Source organism: Ornithorhynchus anatinus, chromosome 19 (assembly GCF_004115215.2).
Source record: "Ornithorhynchus anatinus isolate Pmale09 chromosome 19, mOrnAna1.pri.v4, whole genome shotgun sequence".
In the NCBI taxonomy this organism is placed as follows: domain Eukaryota; kingdom Metazoa; phylum Chordata; class Mammalia; order Monotremata; family Ornithorhynchidae; genus Ornithorhynchus; species Ornithorhynchus anatinus.
The window spans coordinates 32,750,638-32,774,627 of record NC_041746.1 but is presented as its reverse complement, the minus strand read 5'-3'; the positions used below and the strand labels follow the sequence as shown (position 1 = coordinate 32,774,627).

Here is a 23,990-nt window from a genome sequence, read left to right as displayed (position 1 = left end):
AGGAGTTGTACTAAAGTGCTTAGCTCATTGTGGGCAGGGAACATGTCTGTTATTTTGTACTTTCCCAAGCGATTTGTATAGTCCTCTGCACACAGTAAGTGTTCAATAAATACAATTGACTATGGTACAGAAGAGCTGTCAAGAGGGTTAGGAGATATACAGTAGGGAAATCAGACATGACTTGGAAGGCCACCAAGAAATGTGACCTCAGATGGCCTTTGAAGATAGGGAGACCAGTGGTCTGTTAGATGTGAATGGGGAAGGAGAGGATGAGCAAGAGGTTGTTGGCAGAAGAGAGGAGAGTAGAGGTTTGTGTTTTAAAAAGTGTGTAATGGAACTTATTTTGATTCAGTACTCATACTTACCCTAAATTTGAATGATCTTCAAACTATTACAAACAACTATTTCTTCATAATCATCAACCAATATTTAATGGCCTCTGTGTGAGGATATGAGAGTGGGCAATTGGGGGAAAAACATGGCCTCTACCCTTCAGGAGCTTAAAGTCTTAGCAGGGAGAAGAGAAACACAGGCTATAGTTAGAGAAACATTGATATGGGTGTCTGTCCCCCTTTAGACTGTAAATGCTATGTGGGCAGGGAACATGTCTACTCACCCAAGCACTTAGTACAGTGTTGTGAACACAGTAAGTGCTCAAAAATATGCTTGACTGATATGTCAATAAATGCTGGTGGTTGTGAATACCTAATTGCTTAGGAGAAAACTCACTGGAATCTTTAGGGAGCTTTAGAGAGCAGGAAAGATATCGGGAGGGCTTTGCATCCCAGAAGAGTGGTAGTTGGGGAGACTTGAAGAGGGAGGCTGTTCTAGGCAGGGGGAAGAGGTGAGCAAGAAGCTTTGCTAAGCATCACCTGTTCTGATCCTGAAAAAATAGACAGTGGCTGATGACATCCTGTTGCCTGGGATATTATAGTTGTTGAATTCAGCATGAAATTGCAATAGTTTGAAAAAGGAAAAGTGGAAAAGACTAGGTTGTCACTCTTTTACTGTGAATGAAAAGTTAGATACAGGCCAAGGCTGTATCAATCAATAAATTGTATTTATTGAGCACCTACTATGTGCAGAGCACTATAAATCACTTGGGAGTATATAATAAAACAGAATTAGCAGACACGTTCCCTGCCCATATCAAGCTTACTGTATCTTTCTCATCTATCCACTATGCCATGCTGAGAAGTAATATGGCTTAGTGTATAGAGCACGGGCCTAGGCGTCAGAAGCACCTGGTTCTGATCCTGGCACCCCGACTGTCTGCTGTGACACCTTGGGCAAGTCACTTAACTTTTCTGTGCTGGTTACCTCATCTGTAAAATGGGGATTAAGACTGTGAGCTCTATATGGGACATGGACTGTTTAAACCTGATTAACTTGTATCTACCCCAGTGTTTAATACAGTGTCTGGCACAAAGTGTGCATTTAACAAATACCCCCTTCCCCCAAAAAGAAAGCCCTTATTTGGTTCTGGAAGTTTTTGCTTCATTTGACCATTGTATTATGTTTGGAAATGTAGAGGTATTAACCACACTGTTTTGTCTGTGCTAATTACAATGTGGGGCCATAACTCAGAGATTCTTTTTCAGCTCAAATAGGACAATTGAGCCCCCCAGTAAAGATTAGCCAATCAGGTCTCCTACTCCCAATAAATGATGGCATCTCCTACTGCAAACAACAGATAAGGCTCCATCCTGGGATAGAAACTGGGACTGAGAACCTGTGGTCAGGATTTGATTTGAGTGCTGGTGGTTTGAGCAACATCCACTTGCACCTTCTCAACCCTGTGAAGTCACGTTCCCACTGGGGCATGAAGTACAACAGGAAAGGGTGCAGCATATTGGGATGTGCGCACACTAATTCTATATGCAAAACCCATTTGTGGCCCAAGTGATGGGCTTTGATTTTCCTCAATCTGCTAGCAGTACTTTCTGGTAGGTGACAATCATATTCAGACAACTTTAGGCTGACAGATGATATAATTTTTCTTTTTTCATACATATTATTTCCTAACAGACTGACTTTAAAAAATACATTAGTTGCTAGCTTCCCCTTCCCACTTGGGGACTCAGAGTTTGAGGAGGGCAAATATGTATTGAATCCCTATTTTGCAGATGAGGGAACTGAGGCACAGAGAAGTGAAGTGACTTGCCCAAGGTCACACAGCAGACAAGTGGCAGAGCTGGGATTAGAACCCAGATGCTCTGATGCCCACACCCATTTTCTTTCCACTAGTCAACACTGCTTCCCATTTATTTGGGAGAGGGCTTAATTGACTTGATTATTTTTGTAATTGTCCAAATTCCATTAATAAAGGTGATGCCACATTTGCATAATGAATAACTTGTTTGGTGAAATATGGCATTTTACAGATTATTTCCTAATGCACATTGTGGATTGGTGGTTGAATTGCAACTGAGGTGATGTTGGAACTGGAATGGATTTCCATTTTGTGTGTAGACAAAACTTGTATAGGAAGATGTAGTGGCTTTTGAAGAGAAACTAATCCATGACAAGTGCATAGCTTAGAACCGATCTGAAAAGAATCCAACCAACTTTGTAACCATGTCATAACTTGGACTGGATAGCAGATGCAAAACAGTTGGTCTCAAACAGGTTCTCCATTTCAAACTCATTTCTTTCCTCCATGCTCTCTACAATATTGGCTGTCTTTGGCAGCCTAGATTTATGGGTGCAGTCACCTTAAGGCTGTTTGGAGCACACAAATAAAATGGAATTTGATACTTGGTAATTCATTTAAAACCTTGTCTGACTTTCACATTACAACTGAGTTTATGATGCTTTGTCTTCCTGACAAATTTCTGATTTGACACAAACATTTCAATGGCTGTTCTGGAGAGGAATCATTCAGTTAAGAATGGTGGTTGAGACCCTGGTCTGCTAATGTTCCTTTTTGTCAAGGACAAGGAAATAGCAGAACAGCCAAGAAAGGCAGCAAATAAATCAGTATTTTATTGCCAAAATCTGAGGAGATGGCTGACATTACAGCCAAGTAACCGGGCTTCACCAAGAGTGAAATTTTATTTTACCAAATTTGTTACTAATCAAGCAGCAAATATTTATTTAGTTGCTTATTGAGGCACAGAGCACTGCAGTATGTTGTTAGAACTTTGCCAGGAGGGTTAAATGTATTGTGTCAGTCCAAAATTTAGTCAGCCTGGTTATTGGTTTTCAATTCTTTCCTCACCTCTTTTTTTTTTTTTTTTCCAGGGGAGGTGGGAGGCATGCTGGAGGGTCGTTAAGCATAGACTCAGCTGCTTCTGTTCCAACCTCGTCTGCCTCCAGATTACCCACAACTCATGGCTGTGTTTGTATTGGTAGAGGTATGTGTGTCCAGCTAAATTAATATTTTTGGCAACAATCACAACCCAAAATGTCCATGAAGTCAGCAACACCCTCCATCCTACTTAAACTATCTCCCTTCTACTTAAACCGTGAGTCCCATTCAGGACAGGGATTGTGTCCAGACTAATTAACTTGTATCTAGCCAGCAGTTGGAACAGTATTTGGCAAATAGTAAGCATTTGACAAATACCATAACCCCTCCTATAAAAAAAAAAAAAAAAACAAACCCAGAAAACCCTCCCCTATTCTGATGCTTCCAAATCCTCAGATGATTTCCCCAAAGAATCTTACTTCAGACTCGGAATTGACATTTTCGATTTTCGTTTGCTAGTCCTTAGAGCACAGGATTTCTTAGTTTATTAGAGATACAATGTTGAGACTAAAATAGAAAATCTGGATTCCTTAGTCAGAGGAAGGTCTAAGAAAGCTCTAGAGTAATTATATCTGGTAATTACATAATGGGAAAGTTTCCCCAGTAGTTCTTAAAGCCTCGGCTTTCACCAGTGTGGAGCCTGCAGCTATGTGGTTAAGATTAGCAGCTAATTACAGAAGATGAAAAATAATTAGCGGAAAATAAATTTCTAGATTTTTACATATTGGCAATTGCATCTGATTTGTAGAGGATTATGTGTGACTTTTTTCACCAATCACTTACTGGGTGCAAATCATTGTGCTTGGGAGAGCTTACTACATAGGAGTAGGTATAGATGATCCTTGCTAACAAAGAGATTAGAGAACAGAGGGAGACCCAAATAAAATAAATTACAGATGGGTATGTACATAAGTGCTGCAAGGCTGTGGGAAGTCAGAATTTCAAAGTGATTGAGGGAACAGATCCAAGTGTATTAGTGATGCCAAAGAGAGGGCTTAGGGAAGGAAGGGTTTGGTCTGGGCAGGCTTTTTGTAGAAGATGTGATTTTGAGTAGGGATTTGAAGATGGGGAGAGAAATGGTCTGATGGATTTGAAGGGGGAAGGAGTTCCATGCCAGAGGAAGGATGTGGGCAAGGGCTTAGCAGCAAGAAAGATGAGATCTTGGTACAGGAGAAAGTTGGTGTTGGAGGAGTGAAGTGTGCAGGTTGGATTGTAGTAAGAAATCAATGAAGATAAAAGTGGGGGACCCAATTGAGTGCTTTGAAGGTAACGGTAAGAAGTGTCTGTGTGATGCTCTGAAGGATGAGCAGCAGTGGAGGATTTCTGAGGAGAGGAAAGACATTGATCAGTCCTCTCAAGTTTAAAGCATGAGTATAGTCAAAGTGTGGGCATATGGTGTGAGGGAATCTTAGATGGTGCAGAAAAATTAAGAAATCAGAGCTGGAACTAATGCTCAAATCTGATTTGCAGCATTTCTCTATCAAATAGTTATCATGTTTGTGAAAACTTCAAGTCTCTCATTTTAGGTGCATTCCAAAACATCCTTCCCTATGGTGTTGACCTCTAAGGGGATATGTGCCCCAGAAGTAAGTGATGATGGAGCCTCCTGTCAGGAGCAGTGGATGAGAACCTTCATCCTGAGACTGAGAAGCTGAGAGGAATTGCTAGTGGTTTGCACAGTGCTCATTGCGTGCTCTCGTGTTTCCGCTGAAGGAAATCAATCAATGATCATTATGGAGTGCTTGCTACATGCGGAACACTGTAATAAGCACTTGGAAGAGTACAAACATCAAAATTGGCAGAAACATTCCCTGCCCATATTGAGTTTACAGTAAAGAGAGAATTAATCAAACAAATGCTACCACCTACCACTGCCCATCTTCTCCATTTGGCGTTTGGGGTCATGGTGATATGGCTTGGTAGGGGAATGCTGATTTAGTTCATGCATGATGAAGTCTGTGCTGGCTTATTTGAAAATATGGGAAAGGGTGGAAGGAGTTAAGTATATTTCAGAGGGGAAAGGGTTATGTCCCCCTTGCACTTGGATTTGTTCCTTTAAATTCACCCCTCCCTCAGGCCCTCAGCACTTAGGTACTTATCCATAATTTATTTATAAATGTTTCTCTCACTCTAGACTGTAAGGTCCTTATGGGCAGGGACTATATCTAACAACTTTGTTATATTGTACTCTCCCAAGTGCTAAGTACAGTGCTCTGCACACAGTAAGTGCTCAATAAATACAATTGATAAGTAATTGTTGGCAGAGCCAATAATGATGATGATGATGATGATGACATTTATTAAGCACCTAAGAAGTCCCAAGTGCTGGGGTAGATACAAGATAATCACATTGGACATAGTTCCCGTGTTACACAGGACTCACAGATTGTAAATTCCTTGGTGGCAGGATTCATGTTTCCAACTCTACTGTGTTCTCTCAAGTGCTTAGTGCAGTGCTCTGCACATAGTAAGCACTCAATAAATATCATTGATTGGTAAGAGGGAGGGAGAACAGATGTCTTAACCTCAGTGTACAGATGTGCAAACTCAGCACAGAGAGATATGACTTGCTCAGGGTCACAGGGTAAGCAAGTGGGGGAGCTTGGTCTATAATCACCAACTCCAAGCTCTTTCCATTAAGCCAGTAAATCAGGAATTAATCAGATCAGATAAAATCCCTGTCCCACATGGGACTCACAGTCAATTAAGAGGGAGAGCAGTATTGAAACTCCATTTTGCAGTTGAGGAAACTGAGGCAAAGAGAAGTTAAGTGACTTGCTCAAGGTTACACACCAGGCAAGTGGTGGAGTGGGGATCAGAACCCAGGTCCTCTGGCTCTCAGGCCTGTACTTTATCTACTAGGCCATGCAGGTCCCCAGCTAGACATTGAAAAAGTGCAAATCCACAGGGAGATTTTCTAGCAGTAGGGGCTGCTTTGGTGCAGGTACAATGCAGTGGTATCAATCTTGTCCGGTCTGTCATACCTTGGTGAGGCCACCTTCCATTCTCTCACCTCTGCCCTATGTATGTAAGATGATCAAAGCCAATGATAGCCTTGTACCAGTGAAACCAACTCAGGCTATGAAATTCTAGTTCTAATATTGATGACCAAAACTGAAATTCAAATGATCATATTATCTTCATCTCAATTTTTGTCAACCAATCAGTCCCGTTTATCGAGCTTCTATTGTGTGCAGAGCACTGTTCCAAGTGCATGGGACACACTCCTGACTGTAAGCTTGTTTTGGGCAGGGAATTTGCTGATTCTGTTGTATTGTACTCTCTAGTGCTTAGTACAGTGCTCTGCACACAGTAAATGCTCAATAAATACCACCGATTGATTGATAGTACCATAATATTAATAGACCTGCCCCCTGCCCTCAAAGAGCTTGCAGTCAAACTTTTTCCTTTCCCACCGTATCATCTCCACCATCAGTTTTGAAAGACAAATTTACTTCATCTCTTAACAGGTGACCAATTTAACTTAGATATGATGCATTATTGCACCCTCATGTTCATTTTCACAGAACATTCCAAGTTTCTCTTCTCTAAAGTGCCTTATGCTAAAATGTTCCTTTTTTAATTGCCACATTGATTGTGGTCCCTGTGGTTGCATTCTGAAGAATTTCTCTTTGAATATTTCCTGTTTAAGCTGTTTTAAACTTTCCGGGCTATTCTTTTCCATGATTTCTTTCATTGTCTACTTTGGGGATTTTTCAAGTTCTTTCCATTGCTTTTTGCCATTTTACCATTTCCACTTATGTTGGAGTTTAATGCCTTCCTCTTTACGTTTTAGCTCATTCCCATATTTGAGTTTATACTGCCTTCTCTTCCGTTAAAGAGAAGCAGGATTGTCTTGTGGAGAGAGCACAGGACTGGGAGTCAGGAGATCTGGATTCTAGTCCCAGCTCAGCCACTTGCCTGGTGTGTGTGACCTAGAATGAGTCATTTAACTTCTCTGTGCCTCAGTTTCCTCATTTGTAAATTCAGGATTAAATGCTTATTCTTCCTTCCTACCTATACTGTGACCCCCAAGGTGGGACTGAGAATGTGCCTGATCTGATTAAATTTTATGTACCACAGTGCTTAGTACACAGTAAGTACTTGAATAATATAATTATTATTGAAATGTGTTCATTCCCCCGATAGACTGTAAACTACTTGAAGGCAGGGATCTTGTCTACTAATTTTTTTGCCTGCTCCCAAGCACTTGGTACAGTTCTCCACACCCAGTTTGAGCTCAGTAAATATCACTGATGATGATATAATTTAACATAATTCTTTTAGGAAATAATTACAAGAAAGTATGTTTCATAAAGGACTGTCTTATTCCTAGGGTTTATTATCTTAGCTCTTCTAATGCATTTGGAGTACAGTTTCCTAAGATTTTATCTAGAATATCTGCTTCTTATTTGGCTCATTTCTTCCCTTCCATCACCTGGCCCCAACAGTGCACCTCAGAAGCTATTTAGGGGATTGCATCTGGGCTGAGTAAACAGCAGTGGGCAGGAGGGTGGAAAGGAGGAGAAAGAAATGATGGAAGGAGTCAAGAGAATGGCAGGCAGGCAGACAAAGGCATACAGTGAATGCTTTATGTATACATGTACATTAGTTTTAACATAAATCCTGATAGGATAAACATAGAAATATCACTCATTTCATCCTCTGTACTATGGTATTCTATTGATTAACCTTGCAAAAACAGATATATCAAGACTGTAGTGTGCAGATGGTCCATCTAGATGGATGTTATCTCTTTAATTCAATCTTTCACCAAATCCTGCCCATTCTACCTTCACAACATTGCTAAATACACTCTTTTTTTCCTCTCCAACTAAACTGATATCAAGTTTATCCAAGCACTTATCCTATCTCTTAACTACTGCTTCAGCTTCCTTGCTGACCTACCTGCCTCCTGTCTCTCCACATTCCAGTCCATACTTCACTCTGCTGCCTGGTTCACTCTGCCTACAAGAACATTTAATCCATGTTTTCCCCTCTCATCAAGGACCTCTAGCAGTTTCCTATTCACCACCACATCAAATAGAAACTCCTTACCATCTACTTTAAAGCACTTAAAATCAGCTCACCCCTCCTACCTTACCTCACTGATTTCAATCAATGAATTGTATTCACTGAGCGCTGAAAGTGTGCAGGGCACTCTACTAAGTGCTTGGGAGAGTACAATATAAGAATGTAACAGAGTTGGTAGACACATTGCCTGCCCAGAAAGAGATTTCCTTCCATAACCCATACCATTCACTTCTCTCTTCTAATGGAACCTGCTCATTATACCTCAATCTCATCTATCTTGTCACTGACCCCTTGCTCTCTAGCTGAAACTCCCTCCCCTTTTGTATCCAAAGACCTACTCTCCTTTCAAAGCCTTATTAAAACCACATCTCTCCCAAGAAGCCTTCCCTAAGCCCTCATTTCTCCTACTCCCTCTCCCCTCTGTGTTACCCTTGCACTTGGATCTGTAACCTTTATTTGCCCCACCCTCCGCTCCACAGAACTCCTTGCACTTGGATCTGTAACCTTTATTTGCCCCATCCTCCACTCCATAGAATTTATATACTCAATCATATTTTATTTTACTGTCCATGTCCCGCTCTAGTTTATAAGCTCCTTATGGGTAGAGAACATGCCTGCCAACTCTGTATATATTGTATTCCCCCAAATGCTTATTACAGTACCCTGCATATAGTAAGGACTCAAGAAATACCATTGATTGATAATACCTCTCCCAGTGAAAGAGATGTTTGGAAAAAATGGTAGCTGAAGGCGAGGAAGGAATCCCTTTGCTGCATCAAAAGTCACTTTAAAATCAGAATTCTCCTCATACTTGATAAATGGTCATTTGAAACACCTTCAGAATGCCACCATAAGCCTGCCTATTTCTTTCACTGAATTCCTAAAACATCAATTAGGCTTGATAAAGCAGAAAAAGTTGAATGTCACATTTGGTGTATTTCTGGCTGACTGCATTGATTTTTGGCTTGTGGATAAATTCAATTACATGCAGCATTCAGGGCTTTCTGTAATTGTAATTTTGTTGGATCTCCTCATTCAATAACTTCTCAATTTCCTAATCTCCTGTAAGGTCAAAGGTGGCACAGTGCAGAATTATTTTTTTTCTTTCTAAGTACAAGAGTAAAATTCAATAGCTAATAATAGGTTTAGGCAATGCTATTATACACAGTTTTCGGCTTTGAAAATTCACATTAATTTAGGTGCCATCTGTTGAGAAGTTTCCAGGCTCAATAATACCTGGAGTCCAGAGCACTAATGCCATTGCAGAGTAAATGTCATGTTCTTCTGGAGTGAGTAATAATGGTATTACTCCCACTGGGTACTCAATGCTCTGCACTAAAATGCTTGTAAAGTGCAAAAGTCTGTATATATTTGCATGTGAAAATACCTTGGATTTTCTAACACTGAATCTATTAAGAGGCTGTTGTGCAAATAAAACCCTCATTTGACACAGCATTTGCAGAGGTGTGGTAATGGTGAAACTGAACCAAAGTCAGGTAAATCCTTGTTACCAGGAAACACCTTGGCATGGTAATAGAGTTGGCTTTGTTTCATCAACAGCAGTAATCAACTCCTCCAAGCAGGTTCTCCCTTCCAAAGTCTCTGTGCCTGGATTAAGAGTCATCTCTCATTTATACCATCAGATACAGATGTTTTGTCATTCTTCAGGGCTTTGACTTGACTGGAGTCTTTTTCAGTGTTTTGAGAAAGCGTCATCTTTTACAATTGGAGAAACAACATGACTAGGTGTAAAGAGCATGGATCTGAGGGTCAGGAGACCTGGGTTCTAATCCTGGCTCCATCTCGGGCCTGCTCTGTGACACTGGATGAGTGACTTAACCTCTCTGGGCCTCAGTTTACTCCTTTATAAACTAAAAAAAAAATAATTGTTTTCCCTCCTTAAAATGTGTCTGACGTGCTTATAGTACATCTGCCCTAGGGCTTAGCACACAGAGAGCACTTAAATACCATGGTTATTATTATTGACCACCAAACAACACCTATAGAACATCATGCTCCATAATGATAGAAGTGTTAAAGAGATCATTAAGGTATTGCCATCTTTTAAGAGATATACGTGTTTGTGTGTTAAATGAGTACCCTTTCATCTTGATATTTTGAGATTTTTGTAAAAAAAAAAAAAAATTATGCTTGTGCTTCCCACCCATCTCATGTCTGTCACCAAACCAGAGAGATTCTAAAACATGTCATGGTTGCTGCAGGTTGATTGACTTTTGAGACCTGGGTTCACAGAACAAAATTTTTGACTTCGAGGTTTGACTTCCCTAATGTCAATTCATCCTGCCTAATCAACCACCTAATAGCATGTGACTGGAAAAAAGCAAATAAGTAGACTCTGTTCCCCCTTTCTGATTGCTCTGGTATTTTAAAGATTCATATCAATAATTAAGGTCATTAAATCAGTCAACGCTAACCTTTTATGCAAAATTTTAATGTATTTGAATAATTGGCTGCCTTGCTGTTTGCATCACGACATGAGGAGGAACCAAAATACCTTACCTAGGGCTGCAGAAGAGTGCACATAGCTCCAGAAATTTGCTGTAAGACTTCACAAAATGAACCCCTTTAAGTCATTCAACAAGGCACTATCAGGTGATGAGTCAAAATGCTTCAAAATGTTCGATTTTTATAGCAGGCCATGTTTATTCACATAACTCATTTCATTATGTGTCCCCATTCTAGGAGTTTGACAGCTAAGAGGACACCCAAAGCAGTTTTTTGCCAATCTGTTCATCCATTCAACTTTGGATGGGATGTATCAGCTGAACCATTTGCCCTTAGACCAGAAAGGCAAAAGAGGAAAAAAAAAAAAAAATAGGATGGGCAGAATTAAAAATAGGATTCATTTTGGTAACAGGTTATTTTGCAAGTAAAAACTCTGACCCGAGATACCCTAATCCTCCTTATTTCAAATATAATCTATTTTAAATTCTAAACTCCTATGGCAGAATCCCATTGTAAATCTGGATTTTAGATTTTAGTCTCCAGTATTCAGTGCAGCCCCAAGCTGTATGTATTCTGTAAAGCATGCAGGAGAAATTAAAAAAAATCTGTGTATGAAATGCCTAGGCATTCAGAGTTAAAGGGAAGCCAGAGCTATCTGTGTTTTTGTGTCTTTCCCCACCTTCTTCCCAACTTGTTCATTCCATGAGTAAATTTAGCTTCTCACTGGACTACTGCTTAAAGACTGGTGAGTATCATGTGCCAATACCATTATTTAACTTTGTTAAATACCATTTTTGAGTTCTGTAAGCAAATTGATGTATTAGTGAACCTTTAAAGTGTCTCTCTTGGCCACTACCTATAGCAAGATAGCCTGTACTTCCCCAAGAAACCTCAGTGGATCCAGAGGAATACACTGAATAACAACCTGTAAATTCACAAAGTGATCCTATCTATAATGGCATTTATTATAATGGCATCTACTGAGTGCTTACTATGTGTCAAGCACTATTCTGAGAGCTGGAGTTGATACAAGTTAATCAGGTTGGACGTCCTTGTCCTGCATGGGGCTGACATTCTAAACAGGAGATAGAACAGATGTTCGTTTATGTTTCTCATGGGCAGGGACCATGTGTTCATTTCTGCTGTACTCTTCCAAGTGCTTACCACAGTACTATGCACCAATTAGGGGATCCAACAAAAACTATTGATCGGTTGAATAGTTCAGACCACTCATGTGACTTGGAGCTGCTCAAAGATCATCCTTTGGCCAATTCTATCCCTGCCATACTCTTTGATGTTCAATAGCTCATCCAGTCAGTGGCATTTCTGGAGCATCTACTGAATGCCTTGAACAGTACTAAGCAATAGGGAGAGCATGACAAAACTAGGAAATATGGTCCTTGTCCTTAGGGATTTGACAGTCTAGTCTATCAAAGGGGAAGCTGGATGGCCCAATTCAGAATCCCTTATGCCCTTTTTTATTTTATAATAATAATAGCATTTAAGTGCTTACTATGTGCAAAGCACTGTTCTAAATGCTGGGGAGGATACAAGGTGGCCAGGTTGTCCCACCTGGGGCTCACATTCTTAATGCACATTTTACAGATGAGGGAACTGAGGCACAGAGAAGTGAAGTGACTTACCCAGAGTCACACAGCTGACAAGCAGCAGAGCTGGGATTTGAACCCATGATCTCTGACTCCCCAGCCCATGCTTTTTCCACTGAGTTATGCTATGGTATTTGTTAAGCACTTATGTTCCAGGCACTGTTCTAAGCACTGGGTAGATACAAGGTAGTCAAGTTGGACGTAGCCTAATAATAATAATAATTATGGTATTTGTTAAGCACTTACTATATGCCAAGCATTGTTCTAAGCAGTTCTAATGGCTCACAGTCTTAATCCACATTATACTGATAAGGTAACTGAGGCATAGAGAAATGAAGCAACTTGCCATAGGTCACCCAGCAGATAACTGACAGTTGGGATTAGAACCCAGATCCTTCTGACTCCCAAGCCTGTGCTCTATCCACTAGGCCATGATGCTCCTCAGGTACCTTTCCACTTGTACCAGTGCTCTCTGTTAAAGGCAATCACTTGAGACTCGAGGAGTGGGCCAGTGTGATAGTGGCACTCCTCCTCCCTGCACCTCTCTGGATTAACCCTCGAGGGCAGTGAGATTCCATTCTGGAACTCTGCTGCCACCCATAATAACTTCACTGCATTTCAGAGTGCTTGCAGAACTGGGCTCTCAGTATAGTAAGAAAAAGAACATTAATCTGGCAAGGTGGAAAGCTTGCAAGCAAAGCAAGCAATTTCTAACCTGGTGATGCCTTTTTTGAGGCACATCTTCTCTCTAAGATCACATTCTCACCTAGTCATTTCTAGCAGATTTCTTGTTTTTTTAAAAATAATAATAGCATTATGTGAACTTGGGTGCTTATAATAATTATCCACTCCAGGGCTGAGTACAGTGCCTGGCACATAATAAGCACTTAACAAATACCACAATTAAAATTATTAATAAGATTGGACACAGTCACTGTCCTACATGTGACTCTCGCTTCTGGAGGGAAGGAGAGGTATTTAAGCCCCATTTTACAGATGAGGTAACTGAGACACAGAGAAGTTGTGACTTGGCCAAAGTCACATAGCAGGCAAGTGGTGGAACTGGGATTTGAATTCAGCTCTCCTGACTCCAAGGCCTGGATTCCTTCTATTTGACCTCACCACTTTTCACTTTCCCTTCTTATTTCTTCCTTCTCTTCTGTGGCACATCTCTCTAGCCTCAGATACTCACCCAGTCTTTTCTAGAAAATCTCTTGTTTTTTTTTTTTTAAATAATGTTATGTGAAGTTGGGTACCTAAAATAATAATGATAGTGATATTTGATAAGAGCTTACATGCAGTAGGCACTGGGATAAATAGAGTACAGTAAAATTGGACACAGTCACCATCCCACATGGGATACTCAGTCCTAGAGGGAGGAAGGACAGGTATTTAATTCCAACTTTCCAGATGAGGTAACTGAGACAAATGTAAAGTGACTTATCCAAGGTCAAATGGCAGGTAAGTGGTAAGGGATTCGAACCCAGCTCTCCTGTCTCCCAGGCACTGTTCTTTCTTTTTTAACTACAACGCTTCTCACCTTCCTTTCTTATTTCTTCCTTCTCTTCTATAGCACATCTCTCTAGTCACAGGTTCTCACCCAGTTATTCCTAGCAGATCTCTTGGTTATTTTTTCCAGGTACTATAATAGTGCATTTTGATATTTCAAAGAACAACTTTCCTATTGTAATAACAAAATTTGTTTCTGTCATTAAAAATAAGCACTATAGTTTCTCATTGGTCCCACATTCCTTAGAAATTTCTTCTAGCAGTCATCAGTTTCCTTTTACCAGACAAGAATAGAATCATTTGGTGATCAGATACATTGGCCAGTCACTTTGAAAGAGATTGTTTCTGCGATTGACTATGTAGCGGTACAGTAAAATCAGATAAGGTTGAATCAGGAGAAGAAGCGAGAAAGGAGAAGAAGACAGATGTAGAAATGTGGTTCCCATTGTGTTCACTTCTAATGAGTTTCTTTCCTGGGTGATCAGTTATGCTGAGAGACGGAAGAGATAGCAGGGTTATGGGATGTGTTAAGTTGTTCTTTTCAAAGGTAAATGGGCTTTTCTGAGATGACTAGAAAACAATGTAGCAAATTGCCATTTTGATGGGATACTGCATGAGTGAGTTAAAAATGAAATTAAGGAAAGATGTCATAACTCTGACACAAGCGTGTAAATTTTTCAATCCCTTTATTCCTTTCCTTAGAACTGAATAATTCAAATAAACATTTGCCTTTTCAGAAAGCAGATTATAAAATAGCCAAACTTCACAAAAGCTAGGAAAATAGCTTAATGTATATTATGCAAGTAAAACAAATGGATTTCCACACATTGTTGACATATGACCTGTCTCAACTTAGTGCTTTGATCATTTTTAAGTGTTTAGGCACTTCATACTTGTATGGAACTCTAGATAGCTTTTGTTTGACTTCAGAGACAAGACTCTGTCTCGACATAAATCTGAAACACAGCTAGCCAAACTTTATCTTTGTTTATGCTACCTGTTGAGCGCTTATGTGATGAGCACTGTTCTAAGCACTGGGATAGATACAATAACAATAATAATGTTATTTGTTAAGCGCTTACTATATGCCGAGCACTGTTCTAAGCGCTGGGGTAGACATAGGGGAATCAGGTTGTCCCACGTGGGGCTCACAGTCTTAATCCCCATTTTACAGATGAGGGAACTGAGGCACAGAGAAGTTAAGTGACTTGCCCACAGTCACACAGCCGACAAGTGGCAGAGCTGGGATTCGAACTCATGAGCCCTGACTCCAAAGCCCGTGCTCTACAAGAAAATCAGGTAGGACAAAGTCCATAGAAGTTAGGAGAAGCAACATCACTCAATCCTTGGGAACAATTCAGGAGCATTTAAGGTCATGGAAATAATAATGATGATAAGAAGATGAATAGTATTTAAGTGCTTACTATGGGCCAAGCACTGTTTTAAGTGCTGGGTTAGAAGATAATTTGGTCAGAGACAGTCCCTGTCCCATATGGGACTGACTAAGTAGGAGGGTGAACAAGTATTGATCCAAATTAATCCAAATTCCACTTTTTCTTGCTTGAGAGGCTATCTAGAGGGATTATCCAGAGGGTTTTCTTACCATTTCGGAGTGAGTGATAGAGACAGATTACCTCAATTGGAGGGGTAGAAAAGCAGATTGAGACTGGCACAGCTACAATGTTTAAATACAAATAAATGCTCATTTTCCCAAAAAAATTTGGGAGAGCAGCTAGGAGGAGGAATAAGGAGAGAGATGATTTAGTTGCTGTATACTTTCAGAGGCAGTGCACTCTCTGGCAAACCCTAGTGACAGCATCATCATATAGTTGGACAAGATTTATCATGCTGTTTAGTTGTACAATGCCACCTATGTTCTCTGGTTGCATCAAAGTCCAAAGGTGAATCAAGTGGAATATATGTATTTAGACTGCCACAAAGAAAGGCAGGAAAAAAGACTGTCAGTATCTACAGGATTTAATGGGCATGCTTAGTATATTGAACTTTTGGGCAACAAAAGAAGTTAAAAAAAGAAAAAAGTAAAGTCTACTGAACCTACTCGCAAGAAGCTTGAAATTTACTAGGGAGACAGTAGAGTGACAGCTAACATGAATAGTAAACCCAACTGAATGAATTAATCACACATCTCCAGGTCCACCTGAGGTTAGATTGCTGTTTTCTTTTGATCTCCATTTAGGGGCTACTATCCCCATATTGTGGCTATAAATATTGATGAACAGGGCATTTTTAAGGTCTTTTTCAAGATGACCCAAAGCAGATAACAAATATGCAGTCGGTACTCAATGAGGTTAATAGGTTCAGTGAAGGACAGGCCAGGAGAGCAAGTACCCAATCTAAAAAGAAAAAGTGGAGGGAAGAGACTTTTTTTTTAATGGCCTTGCCACCACCAGTTGCCTAATGCTGGATGATCTTTACGAGCAATATTAATGAGCAGACCACTGCCTCATCCATATACCTCACCTCACTGGGTGAGAGGGTGAGAACCTTAGAGAGGGCTGGGACTTAAACTGGTAGGGAACCAATGTGTATGTGTGCTGTTCAACTTTGGTTAAATGAAGGGTGGTTTCCTCAACTCTTGAAACAGATTTCAGGGGTTAAATTTGTTTTATTTATTATGTGAACCACGCCAATCTCCTGTGATCATTTTTTCTATGAAGTTAGGGGAAAATAGCTCCAAACCTCATTTCTTAAACCATAGGGGAAATCATCAATATATTTTTAGTGAAGCACAAATCTCTAATGACTTGTCTCTCCTATTTTGAATAGAGTGTAAGCTCCATGAAAGTATAAGCTCCAATGTCAGGGAACCAGCCTTGGGCTTCTTTTGTAGTAAAAGCACTCTATAAATTCCATTACTATTATTTCTTCTAGAAGGGTTAATTAAAAATAGAGAGCAGAGGATGGAACTGTCAAACTCCAGATTTGCCAACTATATTGAAGAAAATGACTGCCTATTTAAACTACTGATTATCATAATATTTTATTAACCACCCTGTCTCCAGTCTAAATTGAGGCCAAAGTATGAGTCAAAAAGGCAATGTCTCCAGAACCATTATTGTTTTTGAGACAGAAATATAAACTGCTTTGCTACACTGCTACAAAGTGTTCATAATCGCTCAACTTCCTTTTATATTACATAAAGGTAAAAAAAGACCTAAAACCACATTAATTTCCCCACTCTAGATCTATGCATTCAGTCAAATTGGTATAAAGCCATGTCAGAGAAATATTTTTTATCTTTTGACTAATCTCCCAAGAAATAAAAGGAATTCATTAAGGAAAGTTAGGGAAGAGGAAATTCACCATTCAGGTATGTGAATATCTGTTCTCCATCAGTCTTTAAAAACAATACCCAAAACAAACGATGTAAAAGGAATTGCTGTTAGGGGTACATGAGAGGCCCCGCTGTTTCGTGTAAATACCTTATATTTCAAGTATGGATTCCAATGTTCACCTTGAAAATGAAATTAATAAACGTTTCCAGTCAATGGGAATGAGTGGTTTATTTTCCATGGCCTTGTGGGAAGAGCACTGGGAATCAGAGGATCTGGGTTCTAACTCTGGCTTGGCCACTTGTCTGTTTTGTGGCCTTAGGCAAATCACTTAACTCTGTGTTACCTCATCTGTAAAATGGGAATTAAGACTGTGAGTTCCTTGTTGGGCATGGACTGTGTTCAAACAATTATCTTGTATCTAATCCAGCACTTAGTACAGTCCCTGGAACATCATAAGTACTTAACAAAAGCCATTTAAAGAAATAATATAGTAGGTTAGTTACCAATGAGCTTGACAGAAAGTGAGTGGCCCACTATTTGCTTTGTTATTGTCAATTTGGGCCCAAAAAAACTTAATGAAAAAGGTGAAAAAGAGTAACAGTGCAAAAATCTATTTTGTATCCAGAGCTGATTCTCCACCCTCTTAACCACTGTTTTCTAAATTACATTTGTACTGTATGTGGGAAGCTTATCCTTAGAAAATAATTTTTCAGGAGAATCTGCATGAGAAAAGCTTACTGCTGAATGCTAACATAAGATTAGTGGGAGCTGCACTGTGCAAAGATTAGCATTTTTGGATCACTTACTTTTTTTTCCCCTCCAGTGACATAAGGACTCTTTCCAACAAATAAGCAGTATTTCAGGTTGTTGCATCTTCACTTCCAGGCTATATCTCAGAGTCCAAGCTGATTGTCTGTGGTAGGGAAGAGGCAGAGTCATATGGGGATATGTAGCGACCTTAGCAGCCCTAGGCAATCTGGCATATGCTCAAGGAAATTGGAAGGGTCATAACCTAATAGGAAAAAAAATACCACATTTTCCAACTTAAATTCTGATTTTTCTTTAGTCTTTATTGATTAATGTTCGTACTTAAGTGGTTGCTCCATGCTTAAAACTGCGGTAGATAGAAGACAGCTGGATGGCATACAGTCCTTGCCCTTTACAGAGCTTAGGAAAGAGGAAGGGAGAGAGAACTGGCATTTCATCCCCATTTTACAGATAAGCAAATGGAAGCACAGAGAGGTGAAGAGACTTGCCCCAGCTCGCACAGCAGGCAAGCAGCAGAGATGGAACTAGAACCTAGATCTTTTGACTTCTAGTCCCAGTGACTAGGGCACACTGCCTCCTATTGAGGCAATTTTGACTCAATAGAATATGTTTTAATACTGAGGAATGCAGTTGTACAAAGTTTAGAAACTGTCCTTCTGGGAGATGATTAAGAATGGAACTAGGACTTGAACTAGAAAGGGTGAGGTAAATTACTCCTGAGTTTGGAGATTGTTCTTTTCAATCATACGTTTCCTTCAATCCCACTGAGACCACTTCATGTAAATATCAGCAAAAACACTTTGGCTTAAATGAATAATTGGTAATATTATATGGCAAAAGTGTATGTACTACTGTAGCTTCATGGCCTTTAGAAACACCTCTAAAATACTTATTGAAAATTCAAGTGATTCTTTTAAATCAAGGACAACATAATTCTCTATTCATTTGAGGAAAATACCAATGAATGTTATCAATATTAATAGACCATTCAAGCCTATTTACCCTTGTAAATCAATTCCCAGTTCAATTTGAGTATAAAATCAATTGTGAAATCTCTGTTAATGTGTTGTACTTGGAAACTAAGCAAAATCCTTCCATCTTTCTAAAATAATTAGTCTCAAAAACCTGTTATTAATGGTATATTTGGTCCAAAGTCCCATTTCATGGGAGGATGTGAATCCTTGGGAGTATTTTATAGTTAACAGCTTGGTTATCTCTTGGAAATTTCCAGATTATTTTCCAGGAAGTGATCTAAATGGCAGCCACCCTTTGACAAAAGATGTGATCTGTGGTATATCATAAAAGCAACTGATTCACTGTCATACTAATCAGTGTCATACCATACCAATAATGTTGGGAGATTAACTGACCCTGAAGGAACAAAGCTAAACTCCAAATTTTCCCTTTGAGACAATTGTCAGAGGAAGAAATCATGAGTCAGTGAAGCAGCGGAAGTGCAAATGATAAATCCTGATCCTGAAATCTAAGGGGAACATCTCATTTTATTTGTCTAGGTGAAGCAAGGGTGTTTTAGGAGATATAATTTTCATTGTATATGCAGCTTCTTTATTGATAGCATTATGTTGTGCTAGTCTACCCTTCCAGTTGTCAGAGGGGTTACAGTATTTTCTGACAGTGTTTTACACAGTCCTTAAAATGTTTCCTCTGCCTGCCTTACTTCATTTTCCAATTCCAGCTCTCCATACATAGTAAGTGGTCAACAGGGTGGTGGTGGTTGTTATTATCATTACTGGAAAGTGCTTTCCCTACTTCTTAGATTGTGAGCCCTGGGTGGGTCAAGGATTGGGTCTATTTTCTATCTTCCCCAGCGTTTAGCACGTTGCCAAGCACTTAGCTTGGCATTTGATTAGTAAGTGTTACATGAATGTCATAATGAATAGTACAGATAGAAACCAATTCTACTGCATGTAATAGAAGACAAACTAGTCTGTAAAACATCTGAGGAAATAACAGTATTTCCATCATTGACTTTTCAACAGACACTTCAGCTTTGCATAATATATTCAAAGGTTTAGGATGTTTAAAGCCAAATCTTTATTTTAGCAGTGATGAACAGAGAATTGGGATCATTTTCACCATTTTTGCAACAATTACCCAAAAGGAATGAATAACTTTACAGATCTATTCAGGATGAAGCTGTATGCCTTTTTTATAAGATTTTTGTTTCAGTAGAAAGCGCAGCTGTGAGCTCTAATTATTTTTAAGTCATGGGCCATGACTTAGAGTTAGCACTTAAAAAAAAAACAAAAAACCCAACAACCCACAACAAAAACATAAAAAATGATGATGGTATTTGTTAAGCACTTACTATGTACCGAGCACTGTTCTAAGCACTGGGGTAGATATAAGGTAATCAGGTTGTCCCTACATGGGTCTTAATGTCTTAATCCCCATTTTACAGCTGACAGAACTGAGGCACAGAGAAGTTAAGTAACTTGCCCAAGATCACACAGCAGGCAGTTGGCAGAGCTGGGATTAGAACTCATGACCTCTGACTCCCAAGCCTGTGCTCTTTCCACTAAACCACAGACACACCACCACATTTACTGTTATTTACAATCCCACCACTGATTGTAAGCTCCCTGTGGACAGGGACGTCGTCTACCAACTCTTTTATATTATCCTTTCCCAAGCACTTAGTACAGTGTTCTGCACACTGTAAGTACTCAATAAATGCCATTGACTGATATTGTAAAGAATATTTTTTTCTCTTGAATGAAATAGCTTTTATTCTCAGACAATAAGAAAATGCACAGAACTGCCACTGGAAAAGTAATACTTTGCAGACTTCATTGTTTCACTGATAATGGGTAAATTTACTATAAACCCTTTCACAGTGCAATTTGAGAGGTGAGAGATTCTGCTCACAAGCGTTTCAGGAACTCATTTTCCAGTGGCTTCCATGGTACAACTCATCCCATTATCTTAGCCTCTAACTACTTCGATATCACATAATGAGGATGGTATTTATTAAGCACTGTAGTAAATAGACTATAGTAAGATGCAGACCCTGTTCCACATGGGACCCAGAGTCTCTAAAATGCTGGGGGAACTGGTATTCTATCCCTATTTTATGGATAAGGACACCAAGTCATAGAGGGTTAGGGACTAGCCAGTGGCCAAGAATTTGGGTTGGATGATTGTGCTGTTTTTTCTGCTTGAACCCTGAAAATGACCAAATTTGAGCAGTTACCAGCAGATGCTCTTGAAAAATATTTGTTGTCTGGAAATAATTTCCACCCAGATCTATGGGGCAAATCTAACCACCTGAAAACCAAAGTCTGTGGTGAAAAACTACTGTATGTTTAGAACATTTCAGTGAGTATTGTACCATTAGTTCCTCTGGGCAGTATCCTAAAAACATAATAGCAGCCTGTTTATCTGACTCCTAGGTATATTGCTTGCTTTTCTAATTCCCACCACGTCCTACCTGAGACAACTCAAAAACCAAGAAAGATGCTTGCAACCTAGTGGCTTGAGGAGCACAAGCTTGAGAGTCAGAAGACCTGTATTCTAATCCTAGTTCTGCCACTTGTCTGCTGTGTGACCTTGGGCAAATCACTTAGAATAATAGCAGTAATAGGATAGTATTTAAGTGTTTACTATGTCCAGGCACTGTTCTCACCATTGGAATAATCACAAGGTAATCTGGTTGGATACAGCCCATGTTCCACAAGGGGCTCACAATCTAAATACTCATTTTTTTTTTTTTTACAGATAAGGGAACTGAGGCACAGAGAAGTTGTGACTTTCCCATGGTCACACAGCAGACAAGTAGCAGAGCTGGGACTAGAACCCAGGCCTTTCTGACACCCATAGTACCATAAAAAATGCCATATAAAACAAATGCCATAAAAAAATAATCTGGTATCTACCCCAGTGCTTAGTGCAGTGTGTGGCACATAGTAGTAAGTACTTAAGTTCCATTATTCTTATTATTATTACTAGCTTCCATCCAAAACAATATGTGAATGGACTAGATAGGCTTCCAGTCTTTGAAACAGTCTCTAGGGGAACTAATCATCAGGTGGTCAGAACTGGTGGCACAGACCCTCTTCATCAGATTGAAATCATTTCCCCATCTTAGAACATGTGGGTTTGATTGTTCTTTTCCCCAAGATCATGGGACCAGTCAATCATACACAATAAAATGGATCCTACAAATAGATCATCTCCTAAAATCCTTGAAACATATGATGATTAAGAAAACCCCTCCATGAAGCTACTCTGATTTTCTACTTAAGCAGCTTCATTTTATTTCTGAGTTTTCCTTCCATATAACATCTACATGCTCTGAATAAATGGGAGAATCCATTTGCTCTTTGCATTTCACTTCTATTTGTAAGTGTTTCATTGGTTAAATATGTCCCGGCCGAGTGACGCTATTGACATAATTTACAGGCCTTCCCCAGGAAGTTACACTTAAAACTCACTTAGGATTGGATTTATGAACTGCATATATCTAGCATTTATCACTGAGATCTTTGCCTAAAATTTAACTCTATGGCTCTAACCCAGATTAGTTCCAAGGGTAAGAGAATGTGAGATAATTAAGTTGACTTCAGACTTTGAGGATATTCGTTCTCTTCATGGACTGTTATGTGCAAAGAGAAATGCAAGTGACAAACTCTTATGCCACCTGGCCTAGATTATCATGACTCTTCTTCTTTGGTCTTCGCCTTGTTCAGACTCCCTGATCAGCCACTGTCCTTGGAGTGTCTGGTGTTCAGTAGTTCCCAGGAGGTGTTAGGCAGACTGGAGGGCATCATGTAATTATTGAGTGTTTACTGTATGCAGAACACTATGACAAATGTTTGGGAAAATACAATAGTGTTGGCAGATATGCCCACAAGGGGAGATGAACATTTAAACAAATTCTAGGTAGGGGAATTTGAGTATAAGGACATGCATGTAAGTGCTGTAGGGCTAGGGCTAGTATCAAAGTGCTTAAGGGATGCACAGCCACGTGCCCAGGTGACACAGGTGGGAGAGAAAATGAAGACTTGGGGAAGGCATCCAGGGCCAGGTGTGATTTTAGGAGGGTTCTGAAGGTGGGGAGAGCAATAGACTTTCCAATATGAAGCAGGAGGGAATTCCAGGCCCAAGGTGAGACAAGGGCAAGGGGTTAGCAGGGAGATAGTGGAGATTGAGGTACAGAGAATAGGCTTGCAGTAGGAGTGGCCACTGAAAAGCAGCGAGGCTTAGTGGAAAGAGCACGGTTTCAGAGTCGGAGATCTTGGGTTCTAATTCCAGATCTGGCACTTGTCAGCTGCGTAACTGGACAAGTCACTTAACTTCTCTGTGTCTGATTACCCTGTATCTACCCCAGTGCTTAGAACACTGCTTGGCACATAGTAAGGGCTTAACAAATACCATTATTATTATTATTGTGCCTCCACATAGACTGGACCACAATGTGGCATCACTTGGTGTCTCTGGGAGCATCCCTGAACTTACCACTTTCTCCAGAGTCTCTGCGTTCCCTCATCAGGTCAGTGTGAAGTGTGGCTCAGTGAAACTGGATAAGAAGTGCTGAGCAGTAGCACTAAGCTGTGGATATAGGGCAATTCAGCACCTAAAAGGAAAAAGAGATAAGTGTCCACACTGGAACTTGGCTAGATCAGCTGAAAACCTGACTGTCTTGTATGAAGATGGATGACAGTCCTCCCTAATTCAAAGTCACTTAATAGCATCGTAATTCCTCTTCGCCCCCCCAGAACCAAAAGAAGCAGCATGGCCTAATGGATAGAGCACTGGCTTGGGAGTCAGAAGGACCTTGTTTCTAATCCCAGCTCAGCCACTTTTCTGCTGTGTGACCTTGGGCAAGTCACTTAACTTATCTGAGTTTACCTCCTCTGTAAATTGGGCATTAAGACTGTGAGCATCATGTGGGACATGTCCAACCTGAGTAGATTGTATCTCTCTAGAACTTAGTACAGTGCCTGGCATGTAAGTAGTAAGTGCTTAATAAAGATGTGTGTGTGTGGGTAAATATAAATATATATTTTATATATATATATAGGACTTCAAAGGCCAGCT

At 39.9% G+C, this 23,990-nt stretch overlaps 1 long non-coding RNA gene across 1 annotated transcript in view; it reads left to right on the top strand.

The window, feature by feature from the left end:
* The window catches only part of LOC114805723, a 137,830-nt gene that overhangs the window by 21,766 nt on the left and 92,074 nt on the right, over positions 1-23,990 (top strand). The window contains exon 2 of the long non-coding RNA XR_003753751.2: positions 3,244-3,356. This is a non-coding gene — a long non-coding RNA (uncharacterized LOC114805723). The remainder of the gene's footprint in view (positions 1-3,243; positions 3,357-23,990) is intronic.